We start from the raw sequence: 9,130 nt of genomic DNA, 5'->3' as shown, positions 1-9,130 counted from the left end.
AACATGCATAACACGCATAAAGCAGGGTTACAACAGAGGTTATAAGAACAAGTATTTGTATATGTTCCTATTTAAAGTTGTCAAACTGTAATCGCACTTGTATTACAAGATAGTAGCTGGCGCAGTATGTTAACATTGCGTTGATTTTTAGTTGGCATTTGGATTTTACAGTAATTCACTTACATGAACTGTCCATTTTGGTTGTTTCAAGCCCACTTTCTATCAAAATATGCTGGAAATACTAAAGCCTGGACCAGATGGCATTCATTTTGTTTTGGCTGGACAAGAACGTGCCAGAAAGATCTATAATGCCGTTTTTAATTTATTTTTCCCCCTGCATGTCAAGACTAAACAAAATGCTGTTTGGCCCAGGTTTGACCCTTCCTTTTTTTCCTGTTTTTTCTTGTCATTTTTTTTCTTTTACTGGCTCCCTGGCCTTTGTTGTAGGAAGGGATACTGTTATTTTCTCTTACACTTGAAAAAAAAAAAAGAAGCAAGTCATAGGAGGTATTATTTTAATCTATGCAGGATTTTTACAAAAAAAGAAACTGTTTCTGTGGAAAAAATAATTATATTTTTATGTTTGGGATTCCTCTGTCCCCCACTTTCTTTTTCCCACCTCAGTGAGAAACCTGTTGAACTCAAATCCAATGCCTTTAGCTATTGCAATTTTGTGTACTGGTTTAGTATGCGACCTTGGCTGTGTGTGTGTGCGCGTTCATGTGTGGGTGCATGGATGTGTGTGTATAGATCTGATTTTATAACCAAACACAGATGGCTTTAGCCATTTTCTACTTAAAGCTGGAGGCCACTTTTCTCATAGGAATTCCTCTGTGGGTTTTGCCAGCCCAGTCAATGTCTTCATACACTGGTACACTTTGTAAGTAGAGGTCAGCGCCTTGTGTTCCCTACACTATCTTGTACTCAAATGTAAAAAAGAAATGAATTTAAAAAAAATATCCTAAAACGAAAAAAATAAAAATTTAGCATTAGAGAAAATTTTTAACGATTTGCTACTCATACTTATTTATTTTTCTGCCCCTTTTGCTTAATGTTTCTTTCCTATTTTGCCTTTTTAATGAGCACCGTTTTATGAAATGGGAAGGTGTAAATGTAACGGGGTTGTTCAGGATGAGATTTCATTGTAATTAGTAATTAATATTAATTCTAACTTGAAAGAATCCAGGGTAAGATGAGGTTTTTTTGTTTTGTTTTTTATTCAGTAGGAAAATGTTAACACTTGCATGTTTCTATTTAAATACAAATGTATAAATTGTAAATATAACATTTCTTTAAGGGTGAATTTCTACTACAGGTTGACATTTTTATTAAATTTAAAAATGCTGTAAATATACTTGTGAGATATACTTTATGCACATTTTTTTTTTTTCTTCCAAGTGGTTACAGATTACACTCCTAGTCTGTTAACTCTGTATATCAAATGCTTTCTCAGTCCTTTTTCTAACTGTGCTGGTATTCTGTCTTCTGCTTCACTGTCTCAGTATCACAGTCGCCGCATAATCATTAACGTCTCTCGATCCAAGTGCGAATATTTTGTCTTCTCTGTATTTGATATGGAGCTGTGTACTTTTTCATGAAGTGTATATTGTTGATCTCATGGGATGGATGGATGGCATGTGCACAGTCTGTTCTGTAAAACCATGTCTGTTTCTTCCTCAGAGAGGTATATTTACTATGTGTCCCTTTTGAACAATTGGTCCAACATGTCTTTTGAAACAGAGGTATTTCTCTACACATCAAAACCAGTTGTAGCAGTTTATACAGTAAGTTGTATAACACCTTTTTTTCCCTAGAAGTTGTCTCAGAGCCGAGACCAGCAGCATACACTATGTACAATAATCTAAATTGGATTAGTTTTAAGAGAACTGATGATAGAGATGCTATATATGATGGATGCAATATGATTAAAGGTACTCATTGAAGTTTGATCTTCAAACTTAGGTAATGTAATTTAAAAGCATTCTTGTGAAGTGAGTATTAATTGTGACTAATAAAAGTCTGTCCTGAATATTCTTTGTATTTTGCCGTATTGAGAATAAAATATATATGGATATGTTTAATAGAGTGCTGTTTCTTTTTTTTTTTTTTCTCCCCATTTCCATCAGCTTTAGATTTTCTACTTGATGTAGTTTAAAGCAACTGACGTGTTTTGTGTCTTAACAATTTATAAATTTCTCTTTCATGTTTTGCCTCCGGAACTCTTAATTCATCTGGCATCAACAACCATACTCTGTTCAAAGTCCCTAAAATAAATCCCCTTGCTTTCCTTTTCTGATGCTTCATTTGAACCTTGGCAGGTCCTCCTGGACCACACGCTGTTGCCAGGTCAACAAGCAGTTGAACAGGTGTACTTAATGAAGTGAGCACCAGTTAAACAAACACAAAACAGAACTGCTTTCTCTAAAGAGTGCATTCTTGCAGGGAATGAGGGCTTATTTTAGTGGACTTTTTGACATATTTTTCACCAGGAACACATCATGTTGCAAAAAATCAAGCACATCATAAGGGTGGTGATCAGAGCTGTTAATTTAGTCGAAGCCAAATGTCTGAGCCATTGTCAATTTAACCTTGCTATCCCACACTGAAGTAATATTTATAAGCTGAGGGGCCCTGCAGGCGCATTTCTCTGCGATGACACGCTGACTGAATGTGGAAAAACTGAGACCATTGTTGAAATTGTTCCTATTTTTTCCAGACATCTCAGTCTGTTAAGTCTGGATGATTCACTAAATGCAAATGTTTTCAGAAAATCCGTGTACTTCTTTACACAGGAAAGGAACGTTTTGGAAATGTAATTATGCAGTGAGTTTTAGTGGCTTGAGGTAAATGAGATCAAATGATACTGTATGTGGCCTGCAAACTAAAATGGGACTAACACCCATCTAGACTGAAGTATTTCCCCCCTTAAAACAGTTTGCACAAGGAAGATTGCCTCATTTCTAAATATGCAATCTCAAGAAACAGTCTACAAAATTTGTCTGTGGTAGTAAAGCATAATGAACTCTTGCAATTATTGTTTGTTGTTGTTTCCTAACTTAATATCAGAATGGCAAATCTTGCTAGAATGAAAAAGATAAAACACCCTAAATAAATACAAATACAAGTTAGGTCCTGGAGTCACAATATACATTACAAAGTAAAAGTACTCATCTCTCTTGATAGGAGGAAACCTTTCTGCAAACCTTTGCAGTTTGAAGTAACTCCTGTGTAAATGTGACAATTTCACTCTGCAGCAAAAAAACATACCTGACGAGAGTTAACTTGAGCTTATTGGATAAAACCGATATAGTTTAACTTTGAGGACATAACTTGCAGTTGAAAAAAAGTTATAAATAGCAGTATGTGTTGTTGCAACACTCAGGATATTGGAAAATGTCAACAAAAAAAAAATCACAATGATATATTGTGAGTGAAGTATTCTGGTCATATTTTGTGGGGTGACTGGTGACTCCCACATCTAGTGAAAATACTTTGCATTAAGCAGTGATAATGAACCGTCGTGGTGTGTAATCAGAGTGGTGAACCACATATGAAGCTGTATTTGAATTATCCAGCTCTAGTCTCTTTTTACACAGTGTGACATCATTTTATCAACCCTATGTAGTGATGTGTACACCACAGATGGCTGCTGACCCAGGACAAAGCCTAGGCTTCATTCCACAGTGAATGAATTGCCACCAAGTGGCCATTAGTTGCTATTGTCATTGCTGTTATCCTGTCCTTTTTTTTTTTTTTGCCATATTATCAGTGGATTGCCACTTCAGTTGATTGTTAGTCAGACCATGTGACATGCACAGAGGTGATGGATAACTAAAAAGAGACACCCCAAGTGCCTCATTTAATCTTGAATCAGGGAGTTTAAAGGAACAGACAGAACAATGCAGAGTTTAAGGAAAAAATATTGACTGTAGAGTTATCTTGAAGATAGTTTATAGAATTAAATTATACTGAATGTGGTCCATGAACTAAATATACCTTTACATGTCCATGAATATGCCTTTATGGAGCTTACAGTAACTAATGCAATCTGAGATCATACAGTGTTTGTGACTCAGTAGCAAACGACATTAGAGTAACCTGACTTTCCCTGAATATCTTCACAGTGAGCTCATGACATCCCAAACCACCCAAATTGTTTGGCCTCAGTAATTCGTGTCTTTCAGTAAGATTAAAAAAAGGTGCCTAGTTAATCTTTCTGTGCATGAGACAAAAGTAGTTTATATAGCTTTGCATGGCAGAGCCTCTTAGAAATGATTAGCTCCTTTCAATCCACATTGCACCGGCCTGAGAACATTAACTCTTTGTAAAGGCAACTTGCCACATTTTAGTTTTATTATTTAGGCACATTTTAAACATTAGTCGCTTCTTATAGATAATTTTATTTTCAAAATTTTCTCTTTTTATATTTGAAGTTTAGCTTCAGCTTGCTTCCAGCTTGCGCCTCTTTCCTTCTTTCTCTCTCTCTCTCTCTCTTTTATAAATGAAAACAATACAGGGAAATTAACTTTTCCACTGTTCCGCCATGAATGTGTTCTGACCAATAGGATGTCGTGCATTTCCACCTCGCCCGCCTCCCGCCACGTCTAATTGGCCACCTTGGTCCTCCGTTACCTTTCATCCGCTTCTCTCTCCAGGGAATAAGGTAAGCTGAGTGCGGACGGAGGAAAAGGAAAGCTCATTACCAGAGGTTGCGAGACACGCCAGCTAACCATATACAGGTGAGCCGTCCTTGTTAGTTAGTTAGTGTAACTATCACTGATAAACGAAGAGGAAACCCACTGAAGACAACAAACCAAGAGTAAAGCTACAGTTTGAGGACCGCGAAGGAAGCGGGAATCGGCAGGTACGTTGAGGGTAGTTTAGAGTGGCAGCAGGTGCATCCAGTATCGCCGTGGCTGCTCAGTTTCGGTTGTCAGCTGTTAACCTGTTGGTTTATTAGTGAAAATGTTCGCAGAATACCTGTATGACAGTGACACCTTACAGTCAGACCTCTTGTTGCTGTTGTACAAGTTGTTTTTCGTGTCTGTGGGAAGTTAAAGTGTCCACGAATAAGCTACAGCTGGTCTCAGTTCAGTTTTATTACTGGGAGGTGAGGTCAGTAGTAGGATCTGGTGGTATTTAGCAAAGCCCATCTAGGCTGCTTATATCGCTACTTATTTATTTTGTAATACTTAATAAATGTATTATATATGTATGTGTGTGTGTAAATTAGATGTAATTCTTAATCTATACCCTTAACCTTTAAAATCGCATAGTTTTCCTTAGTTTGTAATATGATGAGGTTTTATCTGCGTTAATGTTAGCAGCTTATTATTAATAGACATTATTATTACTGTTCATGAATGTTAGGTAACAGTGGGAGATAATAAGCAATATCTGAGTTGACAGCTGACTGATAAGCTTGTAATAGATACTGAGGACTGGATAGAAACAACCCTAAACCCTAACTACTGTTATCACCATATTAAATTGCTGTGTTGTACCTTACTTACTCATGCTTTGGTTGTTGGTTGAAACAAATCAAAACAACTAAAAAAACATAGTACTGTCCTGCTCTAACCTCACTTCATTGCCTTAAATTGATACCTAGCGCTCAATTATGCACAAGGAAGGAGGGAGGGAGGAGTGGGGGGGCTTTTTAGCTAATGAGTGGACTATGTTTTATTTAAAGGGAAACTAGACACTGGTGTTTTGTGTTGGAGCTGAAACTGAGGCACTTAGGCTGTGAGGTTGGTCAGATGGTGGGAGCACACTGGCCTCTCTGTGTGCTGCTGTTGCCACTGCTGGAGGATGCCATGCTTGGGGCTGCTGACCTGGCTCAACCCCAGCTACGTCCACAGAGCCTGACCTGACAGCAGCACGCACTCAGATATTTGGGTATAATTATGTAGGCGTAATGCATGCAGAGAGATGAGGGACTTAGCCCAGAGGTGCTTGCATAAACACCTGTTGATCCCAATCGGCAGCTAGCATGTGGCAATACAAATATTTGGTAATGGTTGCATACAGGTGGCGGCTTGGACTGTAGCCTGAGTAAGTGTTGTTTGCAGGAAGTATAAAGAAGAAAGAAAGCCGGAAACCAAAGATGGAAGCAAATAGCAGAAGGGTAGCGTTATAAATGAGAGTAGGGTCACAAAGCCATGGGGTGTAAATGTAAACTAAGACTGGGTGTTGAAACCTGATCTCAGTCTTCTCCTTGCTCTCTCTCTCTCCCTCTCTCTTTCTCTCTCTCCCTCTTTTTTTTAGGGAAAAAAAGTAAAGTATGTAATGTTGTAGGAATTCAACCCTGCATGCGGCATGTTTCTGTTCGACCTGTAGGACATGGTCATTTTTATGTTTATTTTTTTTCCTCGAGCGGTGGAAAATTACTCACACTGCAGCTGAACGTATGTAGTTTTGGATGTTTAAATTCTTTTTGTGACCTTTTATACAACCAACCACTGCAAGGTTGAAGCGACTGGCTTGGCTCTGGGTGTGAGGTTATAGTTCACATAGGTTTCAGATTATTTCTGTAGAAACTGAGGTTTTTGTGGTTGATCCAGATGAAATGGGATTACACAGAAAATCTCATTAAATTTCAGAGACAAGGCAGCTGAAAGTAACAGAAATCTTTAACACATTACTTAACAGCGCAGTAATTAAACCATTATCAGCCTCACTTTGAACTTTGCACGAGGCATCATAGTGAAATAACGGCGTAAGATGTAGCAGGAAGGTCTCTAAGTTGTAATTCAATGAGAAGCCTGTTAGTTTCTGTTAGCCTTAAGTGGATTGTTTACATGATGGAAGTGCAGGCTTGATGTAATATACCTTTTGCTTTGAACCTGAATGATGTGAGACTGATGTGTGAATGGCATTGTTGGTTCCGGGAAGATAAATGTATACCGTTGTGAAAGAAAAAAGTGATATCATGAATGAGTCATAGAATTAGGTGTTAAGTTCACTGGCGTCTTTTGATGAACGAAAGGATTGACGCAGGCATGCTGTAATCAGCTATAAGAAAGAAGTTTAAGAGCATACTAAGTGGCGATTTTTTTCTAGGGGTTTTTGGTCAGTAGGAACTTAAATATCACCATATTTTTTGCGAGAAAAAAAGTACTCTGAGATTTTATTGGAAGTATGTCACAGGTAATACTGCAGATAAAATGTGTGTTTGATTTGTGCCATATCGAACAAATTCACATTTTCTCTCAGGGAGAATTTGATCCCTTATAACTGTGTTTCGTGACATGTTTTGGTAAGCTGAGGTGGCCCGGTGGTTTCTTTTGTTTCCATTTCAACATCCATGTCTTTGTGTTCACAATAACGCAAACCGGTACCAATTATTTGACAATTTCAGGGTGGCTGCTTTCACCCCGTATAGAGTGATTTGTTTATCACAGAAGGAAAGATTTGGGAAAAGTGTAATCTGTGCAGTATCTCAAATTGTAGCGGTCCACGTCTGGAACGTAGTGACCAAGTATAAAAGCAGTGCGTCATTCATTTTAAAAATAAAATGAATCAGAATGTGTTTGTTTGAGGTAAAAGCGAAAACATGTTTGCTGACCAAAGTCCTCAGACACAATGTTATCAAGATTTTAGGGGTAATAAAGTCAGACTTTATTACCTTACAAACTGGACCACTAAAGTCTGACTTTATTACCCAGACTTTATATCTGACCTTATGTCATCCAGAAAGAGGTTAGTCTTTCTTAAAGCGTGGGCACATTGTCGTGTTGATACTGTAACATATTAATTAAGCCCTAGTTAGAGCTGATGTTAGGTGTTATAATGTTTAGTGGTCCAGTTCGTAAGGCTGTTGAAAGTCGTGCCCTTGGGAAGGTCGGTGTGATAATTGAAGAGGATTTTAGCGTGCCTCTGTGTTTTGTATACGTATTCAGATATGCTCACTTGCACTGGAGTGACTTTCATGAGGTCCTGATGAGGAAATCATAGCAGATCAGTTGATTTTTCTTTTATAGTTGCCTAAAGTAAGAGCACACAAGATGAAGAGAAAAACCTGCTTGTAGGCTGTACTCAAGCCCAAATCGCCCTACATGATTAATAAGTAATAAACTAAACAAGGGAAGTCTGTAGGTGTTGTTATTAAGTTGCACCAGACGAGCTGCAAATGGAACATTTAGATACCAAGGTTAGATGCATAACTGGTGTTGACTTTTTTTTTTAAAGCATGCTATTATATGATAGACACTTAGGTGAAAATGTCCTTTTGCCTTTAGATGGTTTCTGTGATGTTGGGCAATATGAGGAAACTTAAGGACTCTTCATCATCATCATATACCTAGTCATAGTTTTGGATACCCTTTCTCCTTGTTTTGTATTGAATCATTTCTTTAGTATAAAGGGTATAACAATGGTAAAAATGATGGCTGATCACATGTAAGTCTTTATTTTAAATCATCACTGTCTATATGCATGCATACATAAAGATGAAGGTCGTCTGAGCGCCCTTCACTTTGACCGTCATCTTCTCTCTCCTCATGCATGGATGGCCTTCCAGACATTTGAGGGGGTCCTTCACGCTCCGTGTTTGAGAAACAGGCAAGGCTGTCCCCATCACCATCCAGCAGACTTAAACAGATGGAACCTTTTCAGCTCTTTTTGCTTGCTTTTTTTCCCCTCCTCGTTTCCTGTCTTTTACTCCAGGGCTCTGTTCTGCAGGCAATGACGGGGGCTTATTTACAATGGCTTTGACAACTCACTTGTCTGTAGTTGTGAGCTATGGTCAGATCCTCCTTCTTTTGTCAGAGGAGCAGAAAACCCGTTAAAGTCCTACATAATGGACGGACATGAAGAAGAAAAATGGCTGCCAGGGGTTATTACTGGCTAGGGCGAGACCCCCCTTTGGGGAAGCTGAAAAGTGTGTTCGGTTATGTGTGTGCATTCCTACTCTGGTGCTCTTACAGGACCACTCCTGCTCTATTGTTTGGACCTATAAGCCCCTCATTGTTATATGGTAGTGTCATATGTCATGAGTGCATTTTCCATGTGTATGGTAAAACATAGAGTAACCTACTTGTATGGGCAGCTTTTAAAAATACATCCTGAATCTTTTTTTTCTGCTTTTTTTAGGAGCTGTGTAGATAGAATTGCAGCAGCACATTAGATA

General features: G+C 38.2%; 1 protein-coding gene across 4 annotated transcripts in view; it reads left to right on the top strand.

The window, feature by feature from the left end:
• The first annotated feature begins 4,659 nt into the window (after positions 1-4,659).
• Positions 4,660-9,130, top strand: part of shroom1 (shroom family member 1) — a 28,867-nt gene continuing 24,396 nt past the window's right edge. For 2 of the 4 annotated variants that reach the window (XM_005727766.1, XM_013909523.1), the window contains exon 1: positions 4,660-4,739. The gene's annotated coding sequence lies outside the window, so the exon portion shown is untranslated. Of the gene's footprint in view, positions 4,865-9,130 lie in introns of all 4 variants that reach the window. The other 2 variants (XM_005727767.2, XM_005727765.2) reach the window with 1 other exon arrangement.

This window comes from Pundamilia nyererei, unplaced genomic scaffold (genome assembly GCF_000239375.1).
Source record: "Pundamilia nyererei isolate P.nyererei 1_Seehausen unplaced genomic scaffold, PunNye1.0 scaffold00026, whole genome shotgun sequence".
Lineage (NCBI taxonomy): Eukaryota > Metazoa > Chordata > Actinopteri > Cichliformes > Cichlidae > Pundamilia > Pundamilia nyererei.
This window is presented reverse-complemented; position numbering and strand designations above follow the sequence as displayed.